Raw genomic sequence first — 23,379 nt, forward strand, 5'->3', positions numbered from 1 at the left:
GCCTTGGTGAGATCTGCTAGGTCATCTCATATATCTTTGGCTCCTTAGCAATAGGCTTTAGGGTCATTGGCTAATGCCCTGATGATTGCGAGCTAATAGATTTAGGCTCAACAGACACTCTTTCTCCTTGAATCATTAAATTATCCTCCAATTGGATCGCATTGGTGGTGACTACTTCCCAAGTGGTGATACCTCTAATGACTAGGCCATTGTAGATATCCTCATGTCGTAATCCTGTAATGAATCCATCAAGCAATTGATTATTATTGAAGCGCTCATTTGGATTACAACGAGAATTCAAATGCTTTAAGCGACTAATAAAGTCTCTCAACGACTCTCCTTCCTCTCGTTGGGCTTTCTGGAGTTGAGAGGCTACCCCCCAAAGCACTCCCTCTCGTATGTATTCTTTCAAGAATAGTCTCCTAAGAGTAGGGTAAATCGTTTTTTCTTCCACCCTTAGGGTTCTATACCAATCCCCTGCCTTCCCACTTAAGGTTAGGCTTAAAGCATTACTCTTATGCAGGTCATTGTGTTCTCCTAGAGAATCACATATTTGTTCAAACACTTTGAACATCCCCGTCTCCACTAAATTTTTGTGTGAGCTTAGCTATTTGTACTTCCTTACTTCTAAGCTCTCTATCAGGCGTGTTACGCATATTCTCAGCAATAGATCGACCAATAGCTTGAGCAAATGTTTCCAAGTCACCTAAGTAAGGGAGTAGGTATTGGCATTGGGCTTGGCACATAGGAAGCCCTTGGGTTCCACGTTGGGTACGATGTTGTGCCATGTGGTGGCCCAAATTTCATATGTGTGGCCCTAGGCATAGCAGACGTCGGATGTGACATGCTAATGCTAGCCGGTATCGTCCCATGGAAATAAGAACTTGGGTGTTGTGGTTGTGGAGCATAGGTAGTTGAAACAATGGGAGGGGTAGGGACTACATGAGTACGAGGACCCATGGGTGTATATGATTGGTACACACTTGTAGGTACTGTTGCAGGCATTGAGCTACCATGTAGCGGTGCTTTACTAACAAATGAGGTCCATGGCGTGTTTCTCGGCATGCCCATCATTGGGGTAGGCATGGTAGCTGTGGTGTCATCAAGAGAAAGATGAGCTAGACTTGGAAAGGTAAAGCTATCACTTGTCGGCTCAGATTGCACTGAGACCCCTGGCGAAACAACATATGGAGGATCCATCGGACTTACCAAGGGAGTCTCCATTTACGATAAGGTTGGTTGTTTAGCCTTCCCTATATCCAAGAATCTCATGAGACCCGTTGAAGGCATGTGGATTCCCTTGTTCTGTCTCTCTAGCTCAATGACTCTATGGATGACCTCACAAACTCTTTGTTGTTGATCCTCCACACTAGTAGCACCCGTCGTGGATTGTAGGATAGCTAACCAACCCACGTGATAGGTGTGACCTATGTATAGGTTGGTTAGAGTTTCTGTTTGTAGTTCGTACTGGTGATGCCCCATTATCTGCACAAAACAGGAGAACTGCAAGGCTGAAAAATTCCTATTCTACTTACTCAATTTCAATTAATAATACTAACCATTTATAGTTAGCTTGAGGACCTCTCTTCTTGAGCAAAAAAAGAGAAACCAAATGCTCTAATACCAATGTAACATTAAATGGTCCAGTAACTTGTGTATAGCGGAAAATAACATAGACATAGTGAAAATTTCATGAAGAATAGATTCCTAATGAGCATAGCAAGAGTGCTTGGATGAAGAGAGCAACAAAAGCATAACACCTAGTTAGATAGGCATGAACATTACTTCAAAAAGAGAGAGAAATTAAGCTATTCACAACAATTGAGGACCAGATTTGGTCCCCCTCCAAAAGGCTTTGTATTATAGGTTTCCCCCATCAAGGGAGACATTTTACAATACAATACTTTGTCTTTCTTCAATAACTTAATGGTGCAATGAAGATGGAAGCTTCAAGCACCAAGCTTACACTTGAAAACACAACATCAATTCCCTCACGGTCTCAAACCCAAGACCTCACACACCTTCGAAGATGGTGAGAGCTAGCGGGGTATGAGAGTAGATCTAGAGGAAGAAGAAGTATTCTTAAAAGAAAGTAGTATTTCTCCTCACATAATCGCTCTTAATAGCTTAGCATAGCTTAGTAATTAGCATGGTAGAGGAGATGAGCAATGCATTAGAGCTTGGCTCTTGGTTGGTTTTGCATCACAAAGCCAAGAGTTGTTGGTGTAGGCCTCCCTTCTCACAAGCTTGGAGTAGATGATGAGATTTCCATTAAAGCTTGAGAAGGAGATAGTCTTCTTTACTTCTCACATGAGTTGTGTGAGTGTGTGTACAATAATGCCTTGCAAAAATCAGCCCCCCCCCTCTCTCTCTCTCTTGGTCGACCCCTCTTGCTATTTCCTCTTGCTAGCCCCTCATTGGCTCAGCGGCCAAGCTTAGCCAATAGGAAATAAGAGGTCCCCCCCCCCCCCCCCCCCCCCCCCCCCCCCCCCCCCCCCCCCCCCCCCCCCCCCCCCCCCCCCCCCCCCCTCCCCCCCCTTTTCTTAGCTCACAGGAGTCTGTCCTTGCAGCCTTCCGGGAACGCAGGTGGGAGCATGAGGGGCGGATGCAGGTGGGAACTAGAGGGCGGATGCAGGTGGGAGCACGAGGGGTGGACGGGCAGGTGGTGGGCTGGGGTGGGCGCGCTGGCAGGCAGCGAAGGGTGGAGGGCAGTGCAATGCAAGGGAGGGAGGGGGGGGGGGGGGAGATGGCGAGGGAGAGAGGGGGGGGTGCAAGAGCGTGCAAAGGGGATGGGTTGAAGGCAGTAGCAGCGAGCTCGCTTTGAGACACTTTGTTGTATGACTTTATGACCAAGAGAGCACATGTTAGCAATGAGAATTTAAAAAGGGAAACCAACAGTCGTGAGTAGTTAGAATCAAGAAGCAAGATTCAAGAAGTACAAAGGGTGATGCAAATAAGAATAAAAGGAAGCTGATAACTGAATGTGGGGCTCGAGTGTGTGCATGCATGATTGCCTTGATTACCATTGTAATAAATAACTAAGTGCTTTAAACCTTGTATGGCCCATGTCTACATCTTGTACCCGATCATTATGATAAATTATGAATGAGCAAGTGATGTGTTGGTAGACCCAAGAAACAAATAGAAATTGTAGAATCGGATAGGGTGATGTTTGATCAAGAAGGTCACTTTGAACTTGAGGTAGGGGACAAAAATGATGGACCACCACCTAAGAGACAACTAGATGAATAACAACTTGAGAGGAAACTAGATGGGATTGCAAGGCAACTAGAGGCCCCGATAGGAAACATGGCTTGACAGACAACCAAAGACCTCAATTTGAAAATGCTTGAATTCAAGGGAAAAAAGGAAGAGACCCATAGATGCACATTCATGATTTTGAGAGATGGAGAAACCTCAAAGAACTGAATGTTGAGAGGGGCAACCCAAGCATGGTACTTCAACTACACACTAGAGTAATTACCAACATACAAATCCATGTCCAAGGCCTTTGTTTAGTAATTCAAGGATGAAAGATCTGACGAGGAGCTACTCAGCCAATTAAGAAAGATCAAACAAGAGAGGACAAATGATAGAAAATTTGTGAAAGAGATCAAGTACACAGTATGAAGGATTTGGTTTGACTTTGGAAGGAATGGCTGAGGACAGGTTGGATGGGGACAATTACTCTATGTGGGGACAATTACTCTATGGGGACAATTACAAGAGTTTGCTCAAGAATTCTCTAAAAGAGGAATCAAGCACAACATGGTTCTCTAATCTATGCTTTTAAACAAAAGGATGAAGGAAGCTTTGCTTTGCTTCAAACAATATAGTGAGAGATGTCCTCTGCAAGAGTTATCGCATGATGATCAACTGTCGGTTCTCTTCATAAAGGGCTTGAAGAATGAAACTCTCAAGAAGCTTTTGCACTTAAAGGCATGCACCACATTTGAACAAGTCACTAGACATGAGTTTTACCTAGTTGACAAGTACAAAACTTATGGAGAGGTGACGAAATATGCAAACATGAATACCAATAGCACCTCTTCAATCATTAGTGAGTCAGCTACAAAACATAGTGCTCCTACTTCAATCACACAAAATGTTGATCCAGTAGTCTAGGAAGTGATTCAAAGAATGAACCAAACGTACAGACACAACCCAAATCTATGATCACAGTAGCCACAAGCAGCAAATGCTCCAAGAGCATTGAAGTGGTGTGCCATTAAGCAGAAATACACCAACCATATTGATACAAATGAGTGATTTTCCAACCAAAATTATGTGAGGTAAAGGCCATACGGACCTCCAATGGTGCAATAATTACCACCACCTTTCTTTGAGGCACCCCACAGGACCCAACAATGTAGCACAAGGAGGAGAAAAACTGCAATGTGTCTTGGGCTAGCAATTACCATTACCTCAAGACAATCAAGCCATTTTTTGATACACATAACCGATAGAGCCACTCATGAGTCTACCAATGTTTCCACCAGTAGTTTATTATGAGGAGCCTATAGAAACTCATGTGAGAGGGCCTTAGGGTGTAGCATATGTCACTAAGGATAGTCCATTTTGGGCAAGCATAGATGAAGCTACTGAACCTTCATATGTGGCTCAAACAACAAGAAACCAATTCTTGATGGACAGAAACACACTTATGTTCATAGCAAATCAAAATTACTAGCCTATAGGATATCCTCTTATGACAGGACAACCAATGGGAGTACCACCAATTCCCAACTAGAAGGTTCATGCTCTAAATGTGGAGGTGACAATTGGGCACAAGGTTGTTCAAACAAGGGCTAGAAAACAAAAATCTTTGTATTCTGTGATGGATGTGCATTAGATCACCTCATCCAACACCATGCTAAAAATCCACATAACAAGGGAAAAGCGACTATGAATGTCATTGGAGTTTTACCTTGTTCAAGTGGATCTAAGTTAGAGCCGATAGTTTCTATCAAATTGATGACTAGAGCTCAAGCTTAGGAAGTAGCCAAAAATAAGCCAATGGTGGTGGACGAGCTAAAACTTCTAGAACAAACCGAGTTTAAAAAAGTGGGTCAGTGAGGACTCAACAAAAATCATGGAAAGCAAAAAGAGAGAGAATGAAAGCAAAGAGAATGAGGAAAAGGCTACCTTAGAGATTGAGATAAACCAAACAAAGGAACAACTCAAATGTGAACAAGAAAATAAAGAAAACATCAAGGGAGTGGAAGAGTCAAAGATAGTATCAAGATGTCTAGTTGAGAAAGTGAACGAGCACTTACATGCCATGCTGCAAGCCTATGAGGCAAGGCTAAACAACCAAACACTAGAAAAAATATTGTTGAACTATCCACATCCTAAAATAGAAACAAAACAAATGTAAATGTGCAAAAGAATCATAGAGATAACTCAAGCTTTAATGCATCCCGAGACATTGAAAATTCATGAGCAAGTTTTTTATGTGCCAAAAAAGGGAAACACAATCACCTTAAAAGAAAACAAAATAAGAGAACCAACCAAAACAAACAAGGGACCATTGGATATAAGGGTCGTTGCAAGAACAACACATGAGGCCAAATCACTTGAGATGCATTTAATTCCTGAAGCCTATGATTCATAGCCACAATCATTACGGGAGACAATCATAAACAAAAAAGATGGTAATTCCATGCTACAATCAATAACAATCTCATAGATAAACATGGACCATGAGATCTATCCTGCGGATATACAATCAATGTATGAAGATGCATGGATGGAAGTATCAGCAGCAGTGAGTAAGCTGAAAACTTTAAGAATGCTACCTTCCTTTACAGAGGAACACGAGACAAAATCCAAGGTGAGGGTTGTGCCATCTCAATGGAATCCAATCCCACAAATGATTGACAGAAAAAGCTTACACAATCTACAGTCGTTCCCTATAAGATGCACCATTACTCTTGTAGAACTTTTGAAAATTGGTGAAACTTGTGGAGTCAAATGAGTAAAGACTAAGTTAGAAAGAAATGAAGATTCAACATTTGGGATACTTAACTCGCCTAAAATATTCTAATTTTAGCTTGTGTGAGCATTGAATTTATGGTAACAGACTAGGATTATCACTTTGCCATTGAATAGAGACTTACACAATCTCCTAACATGGTACATAGTGATCTCTATGGGCGTATGCCACATACATCTTTAGGGGGGAATTATATTTCCTAAAATTCATAGATGACTCTACTCAAAAGGTGTGGGTCTACCTCTTGACGAGAAAAGACAAAGTTTTTACTATGTTTCAAAATTTCCTTGCAATGATAGAGAATCAATCAAGAAAGAAGCTGAAGGCTTTGCACACTGGCAGGCAAAGAGTATGTCTCCATTGAGCTCAAGAATTTCTATAGCAAAGACATTAGACAAAATTTTACTACACCGTACACATATGCTTAGAATGGCATTGCTAAGCGTATGAATAGGACAATCTAAGAGAGAGTGTTTTCTATGGTGAGCTTAACTCCAAAGTTTAGGAGAGAGGTTGTTACGAAAACAATTTACATCATTAATTGATTGTCTAGTATGCCATTGAACTATAAGATTCTATAGAAGATGTGGACTGAAAAGAAGCCAAAATATGATATAATATGTGTATTTTGATGTGAGGCATACTTACATGCCCCTAAAGCTCCTTAAATAACTACACAAGAAGCTAGATCCCAAATCACACAAATGCATCTTCGATGGATATGGTAAAAATAGAGAGATGGATATCGTCTTTGAAACTCCAAAGATAGAAAAGTCATTTGTAGCTCACAAGTTATCTTCAATGAGTTGAAGATGCACAAACAACCTGTGAAAGACGTTATCACAAGACCATATTTGAGGACAAAGACTCAAGAGAGATCAAATAAATGGTTGAGTCTACTAGTGACGTTCGTACCACTGGTAGTGCTCCAGAGAGAGTAGAGTCGAGCAATCAACCAGTGAGAAGATCTATGCAAGTCTCTCATGCCCCTAAGCATTGTTAGCATGTGTGCTGGTCACTGATTGTAGATAGCCTACCTACTATCAAGAGGCTATTCAAATGGGAGGTAGCATGAAGTGGAAGCATGCAATGCAATCAAACTATTGACTTGATAATGGCTAATGAGACTTGGGAATTGACAAAGTTTCCAAAGGGAAAACAAGCATGCCTTGCAAATGGGTGTATTAGAAGAAATACACGGCACACAATCTTCAGCCTAAGTATAAGGATAGATTGGTTGCTAAGGAATTCAAGCATAAGAAAGGCATGGACTTTGATGATATTTTCTCTCCTCACAGTAGTCAAGATGACTACTGTGAGCAGATGATATTTTCTCTCCTCACAGTAGTCAAGATGACTACATTGCATCTTGTGCTTGGATTAGTAGCCATGGAGGACATAGAACTTGTCCATATGGACATAAAGACGACTTTTCTTCACAAGGATCTAGAAGAAGATGTCTATATGAAAAGGCCAGAGGGTTTTGAAGTTGAACCTAAAAAGCCAATAAAGGTAGAATTGGTGTGTAGATAATCTTGTTGTAGATATGTTGCATAAGTCATTGTATAGACTAAATTAAGGCTCAAGGTAGTGGTACCAAAATTTGACAAGTATATGCAGTCCCAAGGTAGAATTGGTGTGTAGACTGCACAAGGCATTGTATGGACTAAATCAAGTCGCAGGAAGTGGTACCAAAAAATTTGACAAGTATATGTAGTCCCAAGGTTATGTACAAAGCCAAGAAGATCATTGCTTGTATATCTTGAAGGTGAATGATGGTTTAATTATCATCTTGATACTTTATGTCAATAATATGCTTATTTTTAAGAAATCTAAAGATTAGATTTCCATCTTAAATAAGTCACTGAGCATACAGTTTGCCATAAAGAATTTGGGAGATGCAAGTCACTTTCTTGGTATGTGATAGGAAACATGGAATACTAGATTTATCACAGGAAACGTATATCCACAAGGCCTTGCAACATTTTATTACATTGGAAGGGGAATATGCAAAACTTAGCAAGAATGATACTCCCAAATTTGATGTTGAGAAAGCAAAAATGGCAAAGGTGCCATATTCTTCAATAGTAGGTAGTTTTATGCACTCCATGATGCCACTAGACCAAGCAATGCATTTGCAGTGGGAGTGGTTAGGAGATTTATGGAAAATCTTGGCAAAACACATTGGAAAGTAGTAAAACAAGTTTTGAGATACCTTAATGGTATAGAAATCTAGTGCTTGCACTTTGGAAACAATGATGCATCCATAGTGGGCTACATAAATGCAGACTATGCAAGTTGTGTGGATAAGATCCATGTCTGGCTATGTATTCTTAATTTCTCAAGTAGTCATGGAGATCATGTATCCAGGATTACACTTTGTCTTCCATCATGGAGGCAGAGTATGTTGCAGTTTTTGGTGCAAGCAAAGAAGCTGTATGGTCAGCTTGTCTAGTGGGAGACCTTGGCATTCATCAAACTCCAGTGTTGCATTGTGATAGTCAGAGTGCTATTGATTTAGCAAAGAACCCCATGTTTCACTCCAAGTTGAAACACATAGAAGTTATGTATCACATGATATGGGACATACTGGCTAGCAGGCGCATTGAGATAGTCAAGGTTCATATAGATGACAACCCTATAGATGCTCTCACCAAGAGCATAGCCTTAGAGAATCTTGCAAATTGCATTGAGATGATAGGTGAAGGGTGAATCCATTGGAATGCTTCACGATTCTACAAGTTTTACATACATAGGTCACTTGGGATTCAAGTGGAGGTCCATGCCAATGAGTTAGATCCATTACTAGCCCATAACTAACCCTAGCCTTATTCTTTGATGGTTAATGGAATAAGGAGCATGAGGGTATTATCCTCACTTTGCTCCAACCACCCTGCACTTCTGTCCTCATAGAAATGCGCACACACACACACACACACACACACACACACACACACACACACACACACACACACACACACACACACACACACACACACACACACACACACACACACACACACACACACACACACACACACACACACACACACGCACACACACACACTCATCCGTGCATGTGCACTTCACATTTTCTTTCCAATCATAAGCTATAGCATGGGGAAAATGTCCATTTTGAGGCTCTCACACATGAAGAACATGCTATTGGGATAAGTTCATCCTAGTCAAATGGAAATTTTGTTTGGGCATTGATTGCTCATTAGTGGCTTCATCAAGACTTTTCAAATTAATTGAAAGATGATATTTATCTACTTGTTAATGGAATATGGCTTTGTCCATATATGGGTCCAACCGTGAAGTAAGCGGTGAAAAAACTCAAGGCAAAGTTGATCTTTTGGTATATTGCACCACTATATGTCAAAGTTGATGATGTGGAAGTGTAGAGATAAGGAGAGAGAATGCATGAGAGAGAGAAAGAGAGATAGATTTCTCTTAAAAAGTTAAAGTATAGAACACACTACAACCAAGAATCTCAATTTGTGAGCTATGAGCACATCACATCCAAGATTCTACAAAGTAAAGAGCTTTGGAACATAGCTTTTCGATAATCCTACAAACAAAATGGATTGTGTGTTTTGTATACATTATGGTGGTTCCTTACCAGATGCAAAGTGCTTTAAACTCTACCACAAAGGCTCAAGCATCGATGAAGTGAACTCCAAAACACAAGTCCAAATCAAGTTTTGGGTGCTCTAATTTCACTCTTTGTCACTCACATGCCTCTCTTTGGTGGCTGAAGCATGTTGTGACATCCACCACCGGGACTAGAAGGATGGAGTTATTGTGAGTGTAGTCCGTGCCACATCAAAAGACTTTGTTGTGTCCTTGGTAGATCACAGTCACTAACGGTCCTCAACCATGCAGTTACCTTTTTCCTTTTTCACGATTTTACATTTTCCTCTTGAATCCAGTTTCAATCTTGAGACCAATGGATTTGCATCTCACTTGAGGACTAACTTTTGAGAGTTGATAATTGATCATCTAGAAAACCTTTAGTTTTAAAAGATTGGTCCATAGAGGCTTCGTGAATAATTTTAAAACACTCGTCTAAAGTAGGGTTTAACCAATGAGAGAGTAGGGTTTAACCGATGCTAGTGTGTCATGGTGCATACAAAAACTACTCCCACTCTAGGCCATCACAAAATTCAGGCTCCTTCACTAGCCCTCTTGGAGAACTCCTACTTCGTAATGCAGTCTCCCAAAATCAATGACCAAATCTCTAATGTCATGTCAAAGTCAATGATGCAAAAGTATAGAGTTAGGGAGACAAAATGCATGAGAGAGAGAAAGAGAGAGAGTATGCTATGAACCAACCAATTTTGCAATGAATTAGATCATTATACAATGGGGATATAAGTATCTATACATAGCAATTTGATCTTAAGTACCCAACCCTAGTAAATTCCATTACACAAAATAATGTCAAATAAGTAAATTAAATACCAAAAAGATAGAATAAATCATGGAAACGCGTTAAGAATTCACTTGAGATGCATAAAAGTGAACATTAAAGTACAATAAAAATGATGGGATTTGTTTGACAGTTATTGGCCAAAGCACTAGCTAAAAGAATTCATCCTCAAAAGCACCCTCAAGTAGATCAATTTGTATTCATCATAGACATATCCAGATTTGATAATAGATTGACAATTGAAACAAACATTGACTAGGAAAAGTTTAACCAAGCGGAATGTGGTCTATTTTAAGTTATATTTCGCTAACACATTTGATAGTGTATGTATTAGGCATTTGTCACCATGCCATATGTCTTTATGAAACACCATGCAAATGATGACTTTGTGGTTGTGTTTTGGATGAAATCAGCAAATTCTTTTCTGCACAAAGGGTGATCTTCACAATACAGTTGATGTGCCATGTCAAGAGGTTCATGGCTAATATTTACAAGCTTGCTTATGAATGTATTAGGTCCAATTCCACAGGTAAGTCGGAATAATTTGTTTGTTTGGTTCTAGAATACTCTAAATGTCATGTTTTTGATTGAAATGTACCTTTCAGTCTTTGAATTCCAACTATCATTGAGTTCTAGTTATGTTTTCTAGTCTCAATATTTTTGTCCAATCTCAATCTATCTTTCATTGAAATCACTCTTGACATTTATAAGTTTGAACAATTGTCCACCACTGGGTAACTAGTACACTAGTTTTCGAGATAGGTATCTTTAGTTAGAGTGAAAGAAGAATTTCATACATCCAACTTGGAGGCTAACCATATTGAAATGTTTGGGTGTACGCAATTGCAATGATATTGTGGTAATAAAGACACATGTATGCTCACTTTGGGAGCTCGAAGAGAGAATTTATATCTAGAGGTGAGCGATCTAAGGAGAGAGGAACCATGCTATTGATGGCAAGAGGATCTCAACATGTACATTCGGAAAACATTGAAGATTGAAGTGGTATGCACCTTCAAACACAAGTCCAATACACAACAATGACTCAGGAAGATGTTATGACCTCTACATAGAAAAAAAAATGATAGTTAATTTTCATTTTCTTAAATTTGAACGAATACAACAATGAAACTTTAGGAGTCGATATCTACTATATAGACCCTTCCTGCCACCGGATATTCAAGGCCGTATGTATGAATAAAACCACGAGTGTCAAAATTTGAAGGTAATGGAGTTGTAATGTTTTGGATATTCTCGTGTTTGTGAGCTTGTTGAAATGAACAACAATAATCATTTACGGTTTCACTTATAATTCATGTTTTGTAAACGCTAATCATGCACCATGAAAGGATATATAATGAAATAATGTCTTGGGGTGAAAACTAAAAGCGAGAAGAATAATGTGGGACATTGAATAATCACACGATGGAAAGCCCAAGCATCGTTTTTATAAAAAATCTCTCAAATTGTGTTTTCCAATAGTAAAGAAATTTAAAATATACTTGTTTAAAAAGGAGGTCATAGTAGCGATGGATCCCATATGGTGAAGGAAAAAATGTTGGAGCTCTTGGCTCCAAATATCTGAGAACAATCTCACCAACTTGTGTTACATCTGTAGGTCAAATTAGTAGATGGCCATATTATGTGATGACAAAAGAACGCATTTATTGATGTCTGATATCTATCTTCATATCCAAGAGTCACTATACCCACTATCTTATCATGCACAACTAAAAAGTAAAAAGAAAAATATTATACTTGAAAAATTCCAAGACAATGTGTATATGATGTGAATTTTTTCGTTTGTTAGTCTTACTCATGATCGAAAAGCACTTCTTATTCCATCATGAAACAAATGTGTATAAACCACATTAGGTTAAATATGGGTTAGTGGCTCCATTCTATTCCTTTCTTAAGACCATAATCTAAACCAATGCAAGAGACAGATATGATACATTGATAACTAAGATAGTAGTTGTTGCTAGAAAGAGACACTCTGACTTAAAAGTAATACATGATAGCAAGAAAATACATTTACACATATATTCATAAACAAATAAAATGTTTGTAACATTTGTGTACATTTAGGATATGATCACAAGAACATAGTTGCTAGTAAGATGCAACTATGCCAAAATTGGCATAGTTATGAAAAACCTTGCATATTTGCATATAACTGCAACACGTGGGACCATGCATGAGGTAGAATTATTTTAGAAAGTACTAATAACTATGCATCATGGGACCACTGCCTTATGCAAGAAATTGAGATATAGTTTTTTGGGGGGGGGGGGGGGGGGGGGGGCACCCCGTGTGAACTAGAAGTAAAATTGTAGGGGAAAACCTTGAGTGGGGGAGATGGAATCGGGAATTTTGGAAATGATCCAATGGATAACGTTTCTGAGGATCGGGGTGGAAGGACTGTAGGCATCGGGGTCAAGAGGGAGCAGCGTGTAGGAGGAGCCAACAGACCCGGACAGAAAGACGGCAGGGTGGGCACTGGTCTGGGCGAGGACCAGGCCATTGTTGAGCTGCTGGCTGATGGGTGGCTGCCCGGAAAAGAGCAGCTGAAGGGTGATGTCGGGTGTGCCCCCGTAGACGTCCAGCCATGGTGGTATTGTGGTCTCTGTGAGCGCGTCTGCACTCGAGCTCATGGGCATTTCAGAGAAGCCATAACATAAATATATTTATCAAACACCCGACACCCGCTATGCTGCGCTCAAAGTGTATAAGCGTCATTTTCTCTCTCTCTCTCTCTCTCTCTCTCTCTCTCTCTCTCTCTCTCTGCGCGACTCTATCTCTGTCCTTTCTGAACTCGCCAGCAGTTTGCTTTATAACTAACACACGCCAGCTAAGTAGCCGAACCCCTCGCGAGCTGCCAAGTTGCATTTCATTGAGAGTAGATGATGGATGTGACATTGTCAGTTGGGACCTCACAGTTTTAGAGGTCAACCCCTCCCCTCAATGAATGTACTTATGTATGATTTGATGTCAACACCTCTTTTGTATAAATGTATAATGTAGTTATGAGCTCGTGATTATGTCCCATGTGCTCTTGTAGAAACATAGAGCCGATTCGCCCGTCGCGGTGCTACTCTTGTCTTGCATCTAGCATCGCCGACATTGCCTAGTTGCCAAATAGTCTGGACTTTGTAAATCATAGAGGGTGGATGATGGATGTGACATTGTTGATGGATGTGACATTGTGACCCCGTGAGTTGGGACCTCACATCGCTCATAAATTTGGAGGTGAACCCTTCTCCTCAAAAAAATGTGTTAATATGATTTGATGCCAACACCTCTCCTCTCTAAATGTAGTTATGATTGTGTTGCATGTACTCTTGTTGAAATTATAGAGCAAATCCGCATGCATGGGTGCTATTGCCGCCTCACATGCACCATCAATGCTGCCTACTCTACCATTTTCAGTAGACTTGGAGACTCCCTTGCCTTTGAGAGGAAGATGATGAGAAGTCATATACTTTGCAGTCAAGAAACCAACAAACTTGTTGACGTGCACTGTATCCCTACCAAGGCTATGCGTGAAAGTGTCCGTATAAGATATGTTTCGGCCCAATTCTCTACAAAAACCATTTGCTTGGCATTTTTAAAAAATGTCAAACCAACGACACAATCGAGATTTATGCCCAAAATTAAGGTGTTCATCATGATTTAGGACCAAGGTACACCCTGGGTTAGTGTTGCCATATACATGTGGTAGTGATGTGTGTGAACACTAGGACCGTCAGGGAAATTTTTCCCTCTTTAGGAGGTTTTTTTCCCTGTGCATTGTAAATACGCCCATCACTCTTCTATCTATCTTTCCATTGCAAACTAAGTAACACACTCTCTGTTGTGTGCCTTAAGCTTCCTTCATCTTCTCCAAGCTGTGTGCATTTCTCTGCAACCCTAATTTCAACAATTGGTATCAAAGCAGGTTGCGTCCTCCCGGGCTTAGTCGCAAGCTGCTCCAGCACAAGCCTACTCACTTTCTTCGATTTCAGTGAGATTTGGCAAGCATTTGCAGGTCGATAAATATTTCGGGTGCACTCGTAGAGCTCACTCTGCTCAGATTTTCGATTCGGGCTCATTTCGGCCTTCGTTTCCACTATAGTTAGGTTTGCACAGGCAATTTCTTCATTTTGTGCAGATTTTTTGTTAGTGCCGTTTTTTGCGTAACAAGTGCCTTACAGTCTTCTACGGTTTGTGCTTTATAGCATGTGTTGTTCCCGCTCCGTTTCTCCTCTTTTCGGGCAATTTTCACATCAAGTGCAACATTTACCATGGCTAACAACATTTACCATGGTTCAAGATGTTTGCTGCTGAGGACAGGTTGGTGGGGACAATTACTCTATGTGGGCTTATATGATGCAACATGTTTTTGTGTCAAAGGGCGTCTAGAATATTGTGCAAGGCATTGATGTACGTCTTGGTTCTGAGGATGTAGGCGATGTTGAGGATGTTGCAGGTCTTGCTCCAAAGATTGCTGCTATTAGAGTTGTTTTGCATATGGCAGAACAAGCTCGTTGGGATGTAAAGGATGCGCACGCTCATGCGTTGATTGCGTTGTCTATGAAGCGCACCATTACTCCTCACATTCGTTCAACGAAATCTGCTAAACAGGCTTGGGATATTTTGGATGGTCTTTATGCAAGCTGTAATGAGGCAAAAATTGCTTTGCTGCGTAAAGAGCTGGAATCAAAGATTATGCATGAGGAAGATGGTATGGACATTTTCCTTGCTGGTGTCAAGGATATCAATGAGCAACTTATTTCTGCAAGTGAAGTCATTTCAGACAGTTCCCTTGTGCAGACTGTTCTTGATGCCTTACCAGATTCTTACCAGACTTTTGCTAGTACTAGAGACATATGACCCAAGGAAATCCTAAAGTTGTCAAGTTTGATGTATTATGCACATTGCTGTTGCAAGAGTCACTTTCCAAAAAAAAAAAAGGACTAGGCAGCGTGCAGTTGAACAGGCTTTTATTGCTTCTCAAGCAAAGGGTGGTAGCAGTAGTGCAGCCACTTCTTATGGTTCTGCTACGAGTGGAAAAAATTCTGTTCCTAATGCTTCTGCTGAGAGCAATTCATCTGGAAATTTTGGTGATAAGGGCAAAAAGAAGATGCATTGCCATTATTGTAAAGCTAATGATCACTGGATTAAGCAGTGTCGTAAGTTGAAGGCCGAAGAGGCTAAGAAGAAAGAGGGTGGTTCCACTGCAAATGCTGGTTCCACTACAAATGCAGCTATTGTTGTGTCTTCTGTGAAAGGACACTGTGATTCTGATGTTGATGCAAAATAGGCTTTTAGTGCAGAGTGCACTTACAATCCTGCTGTCCATGATGCATGTAATGGAAGTGGCCTAATAACTTGTAGAATAGCAGAATTAAGAGAATTAGAGTGAGCAACTTTGTGAGATTACTTTGAGAGCATAGAGGGTGGACTTAATTGGTAGTAGCAACTTAATTATAACACTTGATTAAATAGGCATGAACAATACTTTTGTAAGAGAGAGAGTTTAGAGAATATGACAACAGTTGAGGACCATATTTATGCGGAGCCGATCCCCCCTCCAATAGGCATTTGTATTATATATTCGATCTCCCATTAAGGAAGACTTGGTACAATACAATTTTTGTGTTCCTTGAGACCTCTTTGGCGGTATGAAGAAGGAAGCTTCATACACCAAGCTTTTGCTTAAGAGAAAAAATCAATCTTAGCTTGAAAACAATCAAGAACTTGTGAACATCTTTAGTCCCTGTGTTTCCTAAATCATTTGAATGCATGAAGATGTAAACTTTTATGCATCAACTTGTGTTCAAAGAAAAAATTAATCTACTTTGCAATAACAATTAATCTACTTGCATTAAGTAATTATTTTACTTGCAATAATCCATTAGCGTTCTTGCAATAAGCATAACATAATCTTTGTAGAAAGCATTAACTATCCCAAGCCTAAGTCCCAAGACCTCAAAAACCTACGAAGGTGGAGAGAGCTAGCAGGGAATGAGGGTAGGGAAGAGGAAGAAGAAGTATTCCATAGGAGAAAGAAATAGTTCTTCACTTATCATCACTCTTCTTGCTTAGCATACATAATAGCATATTAATGAATATGGAGAAGATGGAAAGCTTAAGCATTGAAGCATAGGTCTTGGTTGGATTTGCATTCCACAACCAAGAGTGTTGGTGTAGGCTCTCAACTTCTCAAGGAGCTTGGAGAAGGAGATGGATCTCTTACACTTTGCATAGCACACAATGAGAGTGTGTGTGGGTGAGTATACCCCCTAAGCAACCCCCTAGCTTGCTTTGGTCCACCCCCCCTTGTAGCTCATGCTTGAAGCTCATTGGACCCCTCCAGGCCTAGCAAATCACAAGCAGGAGGCATTACAAGCAACAAGGGTAGCCTTGGGACAAGTGTACCCCTTTCCTCTTTGTCGAAGGCAGAATACAGAAGAGGTTTTCCAATACATTGTACTACTATTTTTTGAAGTGAAATGGTACCTTTGTAATATTTGAGCTGCCAATAGACCTTGTGGGAACGAGCCTCTATGGAAGAATGTATAAAATTCAACTTTTGTAACCTAAACCCAACTTTTTGGAATTAATGGAATCGGTTTTATCACTGTGCGTGGAGTCAGAGAGAGAGAGAGAGAGAGAGAGAGAGAGAGAGAGAGAGAGAGAGAGAGAGAGAGAGAGAGAGAGAGAGAGAGAGAGAGAGAGAGAGAGAGAGAGAGAGAGAGAGAGAGAGAGAGAGAGAGAGAGACTTAATCTCTTCGCTACGCGTACTACGAATTAAGGTTTACAACCCTTGACTTAGAAGGACCAAATACCCATGGGGCTTTGGTCTCTGTTGATGAAAGGGGATGAAAAAGCATATGTATTGAGGAAAAACCAGCAGAAGGAGTGGATGCCCTTCTAGCGTAGGATGATGGGGATAGACTCCACGATGAGGAGGGAACACATTACCTTATATTTAAGGATCCAGAGAACTATAACAAGTATGGGGATAATGTGGTAAAGGGGAAGATGATTTTTGAAATCACCAAAATACCTCCTTTAATAGACCTTCCTAATGCCACCTTAGTGTTTGACAAGAAGGTGACTAAAGTTGCGATTAGTCATGGAGTAGTAGGAATCTATGAATACCTGAATGGGAGAGTCAAGACTTATTTTCGATGCCTAGCACCATTTGCCTTTGAGCTAGGCACAGAAATGACTCTGTACTTGTTCTCATATGAATCAGGTGAGGGAAGCCTCATAATATATGTTGACAAATATGGACGTGAGTATAAGCCAATAGAAAAAAGCAGAGGTAGCAAGATTGATAGCCACTAGGGTGATCCCAATAGAACTTGCTACCACTCAAGGACTAAACCCTACCCTCAGTAAATCTACTAATCCCTTTGAGGAAAGGGAGGATGAGATCAGATTCTCAGCAGGCAAGCTGGAACGGCAGAGATACCAACCTTTTCTTCATATCTCAATGCAAATCCAGAAACGCTAAAATCATGGTTACGACCTACGGTGATGAGAGAACAAGAGTTCTATAGAGGCGAAGCCCCTATTACAAATAGTTCATATGTGAATCCTATAGTCTCACCTATGCTCACGTACTCTTATTCTTATCCCAAGGAAAGCAAGGGACCACCAACCACGATCCCAGTCACAATAGGATTTCCCTATCAGGAGAGAATCAAGACAGAAAGAGGGTTTGTAAGGGAACCGCCTATTGAAAGGTCATACAAAGGAATTGGGATGGGAGGCGTAGTTGACGGAAGATTGAGACATGAACCAGACCCTATGAGGAGAGAGGGACATGGAGATTCTACGGTTTGACTAGTAGAATAAAGACGTGTTAGATCGTCTCAAGTCCAGAAATGGGTACACAAGAGGTATTGAGGAGAAGGAGATCCTAGAGTTCATGTGGCAACATTTTTGTGAGTGATCCAAGCAGAAGAGGTTAGAGACTTCGATACACAATTTGTAGGATTTGGACTCACCTTAGAGGAAGACGCCGCCACATGGTTTGACTCTATAGAAAGGCGAGATTTTGGGACCATCCAAGAAGTTTTTGATGAGTTTGTGGAAGAATTCTCTCAAAGAGGGATAGCTCACAATACTGTCTCTCAATCCACAAGTTTAAACAGAAAGATGGAGAATCTGTTAGGAAGGCATCCTTACGACTAAAACGATACGTAAAGTTCTGCCCAATGGAAGAACTACCTACTCAATCCAGATTGATGTTGATATTTTAAATGAATTAACCAAAGAGGCTTTGTTCCTTGTAGATAACTGTGAGATTGGAGATCTAAGGGACAAAGATGATGATTCATCATCTCAACAAAGTGGATCAAAATTCGGGAGAACTGTACAACAAAATGAACCAGGAGTAAACCAAGAGCGACTGATAGAGGAGGTGCTAAAGAGGATTAGCCCATTTACCAAGCCACAGGCTAAACCTTTCAAGTGGTGCGCCATCAAATAAAAATGGACAAATCATGTTACTGAGGAATGCTACTACAAAAAAGGGTACGTGAAAGAATGACAGTATGTTTCCCAACAGCAAGTAGCAGCATCTGAAGTGCCACATGTACCTAGATATAGTGCGGGAAATTTTGCATGACCAACTGGGGTTGAAAGACCACAGCCAGTTTTAGGGCAACAACCACCACTCCCAAAAACAAGAACGATAGGTGTGAGATACATGCCCATTGTGGAAGAAACAGAGGAACAAGACTTAGTGCCTGTCCCTGTTTATTATGAAGAACTGATTAAAACAATGGCCAGCCCAACATACTACCCACCAGAAGAGCCAAGAACACTGGAACCATGGAGTATGATTGGCAATGTTGGACCACCAACTGCGCATATGATGCAGCAGAGAGTAGATATAGTTTGGACAAAAGAACATTGTTGTTCATAGCCAATGGAGGTTTCAATGGACCTAGACCCAACATACTACCCACCAGAAGAGCCAAGAACACTGGAACCATGGAGTATGATTGGCAATGTTGGACCACCAACCGCGCACATGCTGCAGCAGAGAGTAGATATAGTTTGGACAAAATAACATTGTTGTTCATAGCCAAAGGAGGTTTCAATGGACCTAGACTAGCTTACCAATAGAGGGGTGCCCAAGGAGCTCCACAACAACCACTGGGACCTTGCTATAAATGTGGGGGCGACCATCTTATGAAAGATTATCCTCATTCGGAAATTGTACGAGTGAATGCGTATTGTCTAGATTACGACATCACTCATTTGATTGCTAATTGCCCAAAAAATCCAAACAAAACAGTGAAAGCAACCATAAACATTTTGGCGGATATCCCTTCAAGCAGTGGTTCCGAGAATGAAACAATTATACTGATACAGATCATCACACGAGCTCAAGCTCAAAAAGAAAAAGATGGACTTGGAAATGAAGAACTAGGAGGTAAAACACCTAGCATCAAGTGAAAAAGTTAACGAAACACATGGAAAGCTAGAAAAGCACGAGTAGAAGTTAGGAAAGAACGAGAACAAAATTTCATAACATAAGAGTTATAGCGGACCAAAGATAGGCTAGAAAAACTTGAAAAATGAGCCCTTCAAAAGACAAAAACACCAATAGAGATTGAGCTTGAGGAGAAATCAAAATCCAAAAGTGTGGGATTGGGCGGATCGATACTAGTGGAAAAAGTAAATGAACATCTAGACGGACTCTTGAAACATACGACTCAAGGATTAAAATCGACCAAACTCAGGAGCAAAAATGGATGACATATCCCTATGCTGAGTTGGAAAAACAGAGATTGGAAATGTGTCAAAAGATGATCAAAAGTGCACAAAATTTATTGGAACCAACTCCAAGGAAACAGGTGGAGGAGGTAGAACTTCCAGGGCCGATAACGAGGAACCCTCCAACACATGGATCGGACCGACTAATTGTTAGTCCAAAAATTGAATTAAAACCTGAACATTCAATCGAAAGACCTGGATAGTGTCAAGCACAATAGACTCAACATCAGAAAGGTTTCAACCTACCCCACCTAAATTGTATAAAAGCGACGAGGGTTTAAATGATCTCTGGAGACAGATAAGGGAAGCCAATGAAGCTAACGAACTAAGACAACATGTTAAAAAAAACAATATGGGAGAAGATGACTTATTTCCTCCTTTTGAAGAATTTGAGACAGGACCTCAAGTAGATCTAGAGATGCACTCTTATAGGGGAGACAAAAGATAGGGAAATCTTGGGATAGCCAACCTGGATCTTTGAAAACGTTACCATCCTTTATGGGAGAGTATGAAGCAAATTCAGATGTGAAAGTTGTACAATCCCAGCAACTCGTTACAAGGAAGGGCATGGACTCCCAGGGGTTGATAACACTCTTATCGACTCGAGTAACTTGTACCATTACTCTCGCAGAGCTTCTCAATTGAGACCTAATATGTGGAATACAGTAGGTTAATGTCTCAAAAAATTTGGAGTAAGGGATCCAAATTCACGAACGCAGGAAGGAATCAAAGAATTAGAAAACCCCCAGGTAAACATGCAACGAGTGCCTTCAAACAAGGTAGGAGAATATTGCAAAGGGGAAGTGGCAATACCATGCTCCCAATGGAATTAGAAGGTGTTACCACCATGGCTATTCTTGACAGTGGAGCGGGTGTAGCCATCACGACAAAGGATGTATGGAAGAAATGGGGACAACCAGCTTTGAAAACCACCAGAATGAAACTGGAACTAGCTGACGGTTATATGGAGAGACCCATAGGACTTTTCGAGAAAATAGTTGTTAAGTCTTGCGGGATCGAGTATGAGCATACATTTGCTATAGTGGATTTTGGCAAGAAAAATAATTACGATATAATACTTGGACGACTCTTCATGAGACAATTAAAGACGGTTCAAGATTGGGGCTACAATTACATATACCTCAAAGACATGGAAACTACGACACGAATAGACCTTAAAGACCATAGCTACAAAGATGTCCATAGAACCCAGGTAGAAGAATTAGACTCTGCCACTATAGTAGGGTCAGAATTTCCCGAGTTGTTAAGAAAGCCAAAGGAGTTATGGATGTGTGGAGCATCCAATTGTGGAAGCCTAAAACAAGAAGAATGTATTCTAGACAGAGCGATCGAAGATACGGAATACATTCTAGAACCTTTTCCAGAAGAGTCCTTAGAACCATTAGAATGGACACATATTTTGGCAACCCTAGATGTGTGTTCTATAGTGGAGGGATCGACGACGAAGTTTTGTGACCAGGATGGGTATGATGTAGTTCCATATTACATGGTTGCGCAAATAAAAGAGGATGATTACAAAATATCGGATCAATCAAGAAAAATCAGAAATAGACAAGAAATGAATGGAGAGATGTTCCATGATTCTACAGACCATCTTGAACGGGATGACAATGCAGATCACGAATGTTCTGACAACCCTAGTGAGCTAGAGGAAAGGCTACCTGATGTAAGGTTGTATGATTTTCCAAATCAAAAAGCGAGACATCAAGCATATTACAAAAAACGGAGAGAAACTCGCAAGGCCAGAGATAACCCAATGCAATTCATTGAAAACAGAATAAATTCTTATCTCTGGTAAAGGCAAAAGACTGCATTAAAAACAAAATATCAGCTCAATTCTCTCAAGATCGAGACTCAAGGACAAAAGACAGTCCTAGGGATGTGAAAGAAAGGCTGAAAGCAGAAACTAAATAAAAAAAGGAAAGCAGAATTGAAAATGGAAGAACTGAATTTGATTAATGTTGAACGTAAGAAAAGGTACCAAGAGCTCAAGAAAACTCTAAGGGAAGTCTGGACAACCAAAATAGACAACAAAGAGGATGATAAAGACAATAGTAGAAACAACAGGAGTGTACCATCCCATTACAAAAAGTTCACAATTCAAGATCGAAAAACAGTGCTGACACAACCCATAAGAGAGCGACGGGAGAAAGAGTCTTATGATGGGCCAGAAGATGCAAAGAAAGTAGACTTAGCACAACCTGGAGAAATACCTCAACCTGTATACATAGCAACAGAACTAAGCCGAGAGGAGGAGGAGGAGCTTCTCAACGTTCTTCAGGAATATAAGGATGTGTTTGCATGGTCTTACAAGGACTTAAAGGGAGTGGATCCGACAATATGTCAGCATACTATCCCATTAAAACCTGATGCAGCCAAGCAGAAAATGGCCTTTTACGTACAATGATACCTTTGCAAAGCGTATCAAGGAAGAGATTGATAAACTTAGGAAAGTGGAGTTTATCTATGAGATAGAACACACTGACTGGGTATCCCCAATCGTTGTTGTACCTAAAAAGAATGGTAAACTCCAAGTATGCGTCAACCTCAAAAAAGTCAATACAGCCACAATAAGGGATAACTATCCCTTGCCAATTATGGACCATGTCCTTGAACGAGTGGCAGGAAAGCGCGCATGTTCCTTCTTGGATGGGTTCTCTGGTTATAATCAACTGGAAATTGCAATCGAAGACCAATATAAAACGGTGTTTTTCACAGAATGGGGCATATTTGCATATCGGGTCATGCCATTTGGGTTAACAAATGCACCTGCCACCTTTCAAAGATTGATGGCACATGCCTTCAAGGAGTATTTGAGGAATTTCTTGGAAATCTATATGGATGATCTATGTGTACACTCTTTGTAAAGAGAAGAACATGTGGAACACCTCAAAAGGTATTCAAGAAATGCAAAACATATAGGATTTTCCTTAATGCAGAAAAATGCACTTTCATGGTAAGACAAGGACAAATCTTAGGGCATATTGTCTTGGAACATGGCATTTCCACAGATTTGGATAAGATTAAGGTGATTATTGAAATGCCTAAGCCGATCAATGCAAAGCAAGTACAGTGCTTCATGGGACATTGTGGTTATTACAGGAGGTTCATACACATGTATGCAATTATTGCACAACCACTGTATAGACTT

Source organism: Adiantum capillus-veneris, chromosome 6 (assembly GCF_014529385.1).
Source record: "Adiantum capillus-veneris isolate H3 chromosome 6, ASM1452938v2, whole genome shotgun sequence".
NCBI classification, from domain to species: domain Eukaryota; kingdom Viridiplantae; phylum Streptophyta; class Polypodiopsida; order Polypodiales; family Pteridaceae; genus Adiantum; species Adiantum capillus-veneris.